The 8,764-nt window shown below is 44.9% G+C and overlaps 1 protein-coding gene across 1 annotated transcript in view; it reads left to right on the top strand.

Annotated features, from left to right (window-relative positions):
- CALD1 (caldesmon 1) overlaps positions 1–8,764 on the top strand; it is a 220,412-nt gene continuing 211,648 nt past the window's right edge. The window contains exon 1 of the mRNA XM_087722848.1: positions 1–155. The gene's annotated coding sequence lies outside the window, so the exon portion shown is untranslated. The remainder of the gene's footprint in view (positions 156–8,764) is intronic.

The following is an 8,764-nucleotide window of genomic DNA, read 5'->3' as shown; positions in this document are numbered from 1 at the left end:
CTTTTGGGAGGGGCCAAGGAGAGAGTGCAAGTTCGTGAATTGGGCTTGTGGGGTTTAGAGACAGCCAGAGAGCCTCACTTGTACAGTAGTGCTCTCATCTGGACAGCCACTGCTGCCTTCCAACACTGACCAGAGAGTTGGACTTTGCTACAGAGGTAAGGGCTTAAATATGCTCTCATTGAAAGCAAGATAAGGGTACCTATGCCGTTGTTCCTTTTTTTTGTTTTTTTTGCAAATTCCACCCTGGATTGTTTGCAGAGGAGTTTTTGATGTGGGGGAATCAGCAAGGATGGAGTTTTTTTTTTCCCTGAGTTAATCCGGTCACTTTTGGTTAACGTTCTGTCTCAGGAGAGCGACGAACCTCTCGTACGGACATGCGTGCGATCGCCCGGACAGATGTTTCTCATGCACAACAAGGCACTCTTTCCTCTCCTTTGTGGGGGAGAGAGGTGGGTGCCTTTGATTCAGCCGATGGGTCCTTTAATGGCACATCTGGTGTTGCAGTTCAGTCTCCCTCCTTTTTCCCCTTGGAAAAAGGTGAAAAACGAAAGGTGTGCAATTGAGCTCTGTGCCTCTCCCTTTCGGGCTTTTTTTTTAAAGGAGGAGAACTGTGTGTTTGTGTGTGTGTGTGTGTGTGTGTGTGTGTGTGTGTGTGTGTGTGTGATGCCGAAGTCAAATTCCAAAAAGCTACCTAGCAACAAACCTAGATCGGGCAAATTCCGGTTAAGATCTCAAGGATTTGATATCTTGTTGGAAGAAATGTCTTGTCCAGGCTGTGTTTCATTAGAAAGGGAGATGGTGGTGTTGGTGGGGAAGGGGGGAGTTTTGTTGACAATAAGAGTCCATCTGTTTTTAATTTCTACCCTTGCTCCCCAACAGCCAAAACATTTCTAATGAAGGACACTTTCTGGTTCATACAAGAAATGGGTGATTCTCTTGGACAGTCATGTTTGGATATGGGTGAGACAGGTTTTCATTCCAGAAAGTGAGAAGGAAGGAAGGAAGAAAGGAAAGAAGGAAGGAAGGAAGGAAGGAAGGAAGGAAGGAAGGAAAAGCAGATTTTAAAAAAAATCAGAGCATTTTTGCCATGCTCAGAGTATTTAACAGAGCAAAAAGCATTGAGTTTGTCCAGACTTATCATGATGAGGATAAAAAAAGGAAAAGTAATAGAAGGACAATTTAAATGAGAGCGGAAGGGTACTACTTTTCCTTGTTCAATCACATCACAAGGAGCATTTGCTCAGGAAGTATTTGATGGATTCTCGAGCAAAATATTGTCTAGAAACTCTTCTTCTTCTTCTTCTTCTTCTTCTTCTTCTTCTTCTTCTTCTTCTTCTTCCTCTTCCTCTCCCCCTCCTCCTCCTCCTCTTCCTCCTCCTCCTCTTTCTCCTTCTGTCCTAAAAACAGTACAGGAAAAAAATCTACCAGAAAATTTCCATGCAATGTGTGAGACAGAAGAGTTGTTGTTGGACTACATCAAGTTCTTTCTCTGTAGGCGTTATTAAAATTGAACACAAAGCACCTTAACACGTATTGATTAGGCTGAGAGATGTGTTCAACGACATTGGTATTATTCAGGAGTGATCATTATGGAAGAAATTCCCTATCAAGCAAGTGATCTCCTAGGCATGACATGAAAGGGGTATTAAATCTAGGCTCAGGCAAGAAATTCTCTTTTCCATCACTTTTCATTTAGTTTGATGAAAGAGAAATAGCCTTAGAAATTATTCCCAAGAAAACAATGGTCAGGGATAGAATGTGGTGTCCTTCACGTATCTAGAATAGAATGGAATAGAGCTGGAAGGGACCTTGGAGGTCTTCTAGTCCAGCCCCCTGCTCAAGCAGGAGAACTTATACAATCTCAGACAAGTGACTGTCCAGTCTCTTCTTAAATGTAGTTGTGAGGTGGCCAAAGGGTGGCTCTTTTGAAGTTAAAAATACATATTTATTATCCTCAATTCCGCCAGCTTTCCATTGATCCATCCGCAAGGGCGTCCTCCTTTCAGAGGATGGCTTTGAAAAGGGAGAGCATCATCATTTTCGAGCTACGAAAGAGATGACAAGTATGCAGAGGTAGTCCTTGACTTACAACAGTTCCTCTAGTGACCATTCAAAGTTACAATGGCATGGGAAAAAGTGACTTAGGACCATTTTTCACACTTACGACCGCTGCAGCGTCCCGTTGGTCATATGTTCAAAATCCAGATGCTTGGCAACTGACGGCTGTCTTTGCTCTTGCGAGTAAAGTCAACGGAGAAGCCAGATTCACTTCACAACCCTGTTACAAACCGCTGCAGTGGTTTCACACAACAACTGTGGCAAGAAAGGTTGTAAAATGGGGGGGAGGAATTCACATTACAAATGTTTCACTGGGGCACACATGTGGTCATAAGTCAAGGACTACTTGTACGCAATATGATCTTATTGGGATGGGTTCCGGCTTCTGTTATTGCTGCTTTGCTCAGGGATATGGTTTGGGCATGCATGCATTTGATGCGCACTATGCGTGCATGTGCAGTAGTAAAAAAAAATGCTTCTGCACATGGACAAAAGCAAAAAACAAGATGGCGCCACCTATGGTGCCACCAGGGGTGGGTTTCAGGCAGTTCGCGGCGGTCCCCGCGAACCAGTTGGTCGGCGAACCCGGAAGTAAGTAACTTCCGGGAACGCCGAAGGATCCACCCGCCCGCCCGCGTTTCTTACCCGGTTTTGACGAGTTCTGCGCTTCCATGCATGCGCAGAACGCATACAGTGCCTGCGCAATCCTCCAGGAGCAGCTGGAGCATCGCACAGGTGCTAGTACGCATGCGTGCACTGCGCACGTGCACGAGGACGCCGCCGGCCCCGTTCCAACCAAACCGGTTGGAACGGGGCGAGAAACCCACCCCTGGGTGCCACCCATAGAACCGATTCAGGGATGTGGCCAGCCGAGTTACTACCTACTTGGCTGAACCGGTCGAAACCGGTAGGAGCCTACCTCTGGATCTTATGATATATGATAACATTGAAGAACCATTGACTCTTTATGACTTTAGGTAGCTGTGATGGAGGTAGTCCCACTGCCTGAGAATTAGGAGGACAAAGTAATTGTAACGTTGGAGACAGTGGTGAGATTCAAATAATTTAACAACTGGTTCTCTACCCCAATGATTTCTTCCAACAACTAGTTCACCAAACTGCTCAGAAAGTTGACAACCGGTTCTCCCGAAGTGGTGCGAACTGGCTGAATCCCACCACTGGTTGGAGATCATGTACGGCTTAGTAGCAACTGGTCTGAAGAGCAAGAAGCTCAGAACAATGAGGTGTAACCACCGTCTCCTCCTCCTTATAGTATCAGCTATTGGAATTACAGCTTGGGATGGCTAGAAATGTCCTCAGATTCTGGCCTGGCCTCATCCATCCACGCTGTCCATGGGTTCATCCTGGTTAGGAAAGGCTATAATTTTTTTTTACTGTTTAAGCTAGTGAGCAAAATGGTTTTCTTGCTTTGATTGTGCTTTTTCTCAGCATCTCTTGGCTTGAACTCTCTGACTCAGTTCTTGGTGTCTTGCCAACAGCTGCCTATAGCCCAGCTCTGAGAATGAGTGACTTTAGACATTGGCTTGGAGAAAATGGTTAACCCTTTCTTACCTGCCAATGCAACCCTGTTCCGAATTGTATTCTTAACCTTGCCCTTCCGCAGCTGCTATTTTCAGCAAAACAAGTTTGCTTGGGCCATGTTGCATTGTTCGATGTAAAGCCAGTAAGTTCTTTATAGAGTTTGGAAGATGGCCTCTTGGATGCTTTGAGGTAGGTCAGGAAAACTGTGCCATAATAGCCTGCAAGATGTCAAGAAGTGGTATGTCCTATCTTTTCCCTTCTCTGTTAGTAAGGTAGAGCAAAAGATTCTGAGTTCATTGCTTTTTTAGAGAAGAACAGCCAACACACCTGGAAACAGAGTTATATTTGTTTCTTTTGCATTACAACTTAAGACACATCATGTCTTGAGCTGAAGAAGCTTCTTTGATGAGAAGCAGTGGTGGGATTCAAATAATTTAACAACTGACCTAATGACTGGCTGGGTGGACATGGCCATGGTGGACAAGGCCATGGGGTGTGACAGGCAGCGCTCAGCCTCCTGCACCCCCTGGAAGCAAAAAAGGCCCGGGAGGGGGCTGCGCCACCCACCCATGCCCCATTTTGGGCCTAGTAGGCCTCCCTGAAGCCTCCCGCGAGCAAAAACAGGATGCATAGAGGTCACACTGGACCCCACGCCCCATTTTGGGCCTAGTAAACATCCCTGCAGCCTCCTGGGAGCAAAAACAGATAGGGGGGTATGTCACATATCCTGCACCCCATTTTGGCCCTAGTAGGCCTCCCTGCACTTACCTGGGAACCAAAACAGGGCACATGGGGACTCCTGAAAAGGGCGGGGCAGGAAGGGGCGGGGCCAGCCAGCAATTTAACAACAGGTTCATCTGAACAGGCCCGAACCAGCTGAATCCCACCACTGGTGAGAAGCGAAATGTCTTCAAAGAAACACAAGAAAGTCCAGTTGCCTCTGACAACATAAGACCACATTGACAATGTCTTCTATTCATGACACAGTAGCGTCTTTTGCCTGGCATTGTCACCGTCTTACTTTCCTATCCTTTTCCGAACCTACCACCTGTTCTCCCAATGCAGTTGGAGAATTACAATCCATTTGTTGAGGCAGCTACAGAAATATTCAATTCTCTTTTGCTGTCTTCTACGACAGCTTTTCCTCCCCAAGGCAACCTTAAGCGATTACCAAACTTTCTCATAATATGACCTCTGCTGCCAAACTATCTCCCTTTCCCCCCAACTTCTCTTTTATCAGATCCCGCTTCCTGTGTGGTTCCACAGAAGTCTTCCTTTAATGCTTCCCTCTTCATCTTTTCCTTATCCATGGCGCATAGCCTATTTTCAACTGGCAACTGGGAGCATGCGTTTCTCTAGGTGGCTAGTGGTGTTTATGAACATGCAAGCTTTTCTGCTTGAGGCTATAAATAGTTGCTATCATGATTTGCTGATAAGCCCAGTGATCTCACCATTCCAAACACCAATCTTCATTTATATATGTAGGCTGTCTGCCTGAAAGCCCTTTGTCCATGAATGGAAGAAGTTTAGCCATTTGAAAATGAATGGAGTGGATAAATGAGTTTATGAATGCCCTTTAATCACTATAGGGAAGAGGTGCGCCAGCAAATAAATAGTCCTTAATGTAGAAATGAATACAGTTGGCTAGAGATGGAGTGGAAAGGGTGAGATTGAATCTGTAATGCTTCTTTTAGATTCCATCTGCCAGTTGAAAGAAACAAAAAGCATGACATTATTTATCCCAGTTGACTGTATTTTCAAAACCTCAACTACAAGCAAAAGTATGCTACTCTTTCTCCTTCTCTCTTTCTGTCCTGGCCACTTTCTACAGAGGCACGGTTGTTTTAACAAACTGCATTGCTGTTTGGTTTGGTGGCTGCACTGCCTCAGATAGAAAGTCCATATAGAGAGTGGTAAGGACAGCTGAGAAGATTCTAGGAAGCTTGATCCTTGGATCCAGTGATTTGATTCTAGTTCAAGTCTTACCATTGTGAAATATTCAATGCATGATCACCCCAGCTCCACTTTATTAACGTTATTTGAAGCATCCTTACGAATTTCTATAGAAATTTCAGCTACCGCTACCTCTTAGCATGTAGCCTAGCCTCGAGGGATCCAGTACATTTCCCTGATTTCTAAACTTTATGGAGATACCTGCATTCCTTAAATAAGCATTTGGAGGGAAAAGCATACTTAAATATTTATTGAAACACATATTTATATATCATTGAGTACTATTTAAATTTGCAGATAAATTTTGATACACAGTAAAAAAAAGTAGACACATCTATTTACCCCTAATTTTGTTAGTGGATAAGGAAAATGAGATAAGACAGTGGGCTATTATCAGTGGTGGGATTCAGCTGGTTCAGGCTGGTTTGGGCAAACCAGTTGTTAAATTGCTGGCTGGCCCTGCCCCTTCCATGAGTCGTTCCCCCCCCCCCCCCGTGCCCCGTTTTGTCTCCTAGGTATGTTCAGGGAGGCCTAGTAGGCCCAAAACAGGGTGCGGGGGAGTGCAGGAGGCCAAGTGCTGCCTGTCACCCACCCCTGGCCACGGCCACCATGACCACACCCACCCAGCCGCTTTTTAGGGCAGAGAACCAGTGGTTAAATTATTTGAATCTCACCACTGGCTATTATAAAACCCAAGTAAGATGTTACATGGGAAGGATCTACAATATATGGGAACTCTTTTCGTGTCTGAGTCTGGTGATTTTCCAAAAATTTGATTGCTATTGTTAATAGAGATGTGATGGTACAGCACTGTATTTGTCACATGCATAGAAATTACACATATCTCGGACATGGGAGAAATAGGAGATGAAAGAAAGGTAAGTCATGCATTCTAGGAGTAAATCAACTGGCATGTTGATGGGCTGTAACACCCCTGTAGTTCCAGTCTAAAGCTCCAATAGGATGGAATGTGAAACATTTCCTGATCGTCATCACACTTGTACACTTCACGGCGCTTCTGTGGAAAACAGAAATTGAAGGCATCGTGGTCACTTAAAAGCAATGTTTATTAATCTTGATGACTTGAAGATGGGTGGACTTCAATTCAACAAGCTGGCTCGGGAATTCTGGGAGTTGAAGTCCATACATCTTCAAGCAGCCAAGGTCGAGAAATGCTGACATGAAAACAACCAACAAAAACGTACCACATGTAACACACCCAAAACTTTGGCAAAAACTTCAATTTCGAAAGATTGATGAGCCTTTGGAGAAGAAATTTGCTGAATATTTGCAGTGAACCTACCGATGAGTCTAATATTTATGATCTCAGCAGCTGGAACTAGGAAAGCAGTGGGAAAGTACCCTACTTGGAAAAGATTTTGCTCAGTGGAAACTTTCACCACATATTTCTCTGCTTGGCTCATGCAAATAATAAATAAAGAGAGAGTCCTTGGAGAGATACGACGGAATTAAAAACAATAAGTGGCTTGGCCATTCACACGTTCACTTGTTGTATGTCCTTAAATAGTGAGAAAGCATCCTATTGGGCGTGTAATCTTTAATTGCCCACCAAATGTGTGGAGAATTATTTTGCAAAAGTCAAAAAGAGAAGCAATATTTTATGAAGCCAGCCTTGTAATCTACAGAGAAGTATATATATTCGGAGGAGAGCCTTCTTGGTGGCTGCTCCGACCCTATGGAACGAACTCCCCGTGGAGATTCGTACCCTCACCACCCTCCAGACCTTCCATGTAGCCCTTAAGTCCTGGCTGTCCCGACAGGCCTGGGGCTAAAGACTTCAACCCCACCCGAATAGTATGACTGTTGTGCTTTTTAACGATGTATTGTCTTCATGTGGGTACTTGTCTTGTCCTTCCCTCCCCCTGAATTGTGAGCCGCCCTGAGTCCCCTCAGGGAAAAGGGCGGCATACAAATAAAGTATATTCTATTCTATTCTATTCTATTCTATTCTATTCTATTCTATTCTATTCTATTCTATTCTATTCTATTCTATTCTATAAAAAGCCATATAATGCATATTTACACTAGGAGATCCTTAGAAGTCCCCAACCCTTCGAGGTAGACCAATCTAAGAAACCAAAGTTATGAATTCTAATACTGCTTTTGTTATAAGGTTACGGTAACAGAGAGTTTTACAGGTCTCAATTTTCTTCCCTCCTCCCTTTATCTTTAAGAGAAGTAGGATTGGTCAAGCCTGAGGTTGTTTCTCAAATTGCATTTATGCTTTGGACACAGTGGTGCCTGTTTAACAACTGGTTCGGTGAATGTGCATTTTGCGCAGGCACACATCTGCCTAAAGTGCTTGGGCACAACACTGAAAATGGAGCATTTAGAAGCTCAGTTGCTTACTTTCCAAGTCAGCAACAGTAAATAGAACAGTGAGGAGGGAGGGAATCAGCTGTGCTGCGCGATTGAGATGAGCTAGAAAGCAGGAAATAAAAGGACAGGATAGGGCAAACCTCTTATATGATGATCTATGCCCAAGAATGGAAGATTCTAGATTTTCAGGAGAACAGCTCAAAGGCTGTTATAGGAGGGAGATAGAAATGTGCAGCTGATCCAAGTTGGATGGCCCACTAAAAAGATTCAAGAGAATTAAGAAGAATTGGGGTAGACGGCAGAGCAGGGGTGTCCCTAGGGCATTGATGGCGAACCTTTTTTGGCTTGCATGCCAAAAGGGGGGGAACACAGGGGGAGTGCACGGGCGTGCCACGCCCATAATGCAATGCGTGACCCCCAGCGTGCATGAACAGTGTTCCCCCCATTTTTTGCATGCTTCTTTTGCCCTCCCCATACTCCAGAGGCTTATTGGAGCCTGGGAAGGGGAAAACATCCCCCATGCCCCCTGGATGCCCTCCAAAGGCTTCAGGAGCTTACCCGAAGCCTCTGGAGCGCAAAAAACTAACCCTATGGGCAAACCAGTTTCTGCTTTGCTTGTAGGGCCATTTGTAGTCCTCTGAAGCCTCCAGGGACCTTCAGGAGGCTTCCCTGAAGGTTCTGGAGGGCAAAAAACAATCCTACGAGCAAACCGGAAGTCAGGGCCGTTTTTAGTCCTCTGGAGCCTTCAGGGAAGCATCCTGAAGGTCCCTGAAGGCTCCGGAGGACTAAAAACGGCCCAATGGACAAACCAGAAGTGACTTCCGTTTTGCTCATAGGTTTGTTTTTTGCCCTCCGGAGCCTTCAGGGAAGC

This window comes from Thamnophis sirtalis, unplaced genomic scaffold (genome assembly GCF_051295495.1).
Source record: "Thamnophis sirtalis isolate CommonGarterSnake01/CBP01778 unplaced genomic scaffold, rThaSir2_p1.2 scaffold_9, whole genome shotgun sequence".
Taxonomy (NCBI): Eukaryota; Metazoa; Chordata; class Lepidosauria; order Squamata; family Natricidae; genus Thamnophis; species Thamnophis sirtalis.
This window is presented reverse-complemented; position numbering and strand designations above follow the sequence as displayed.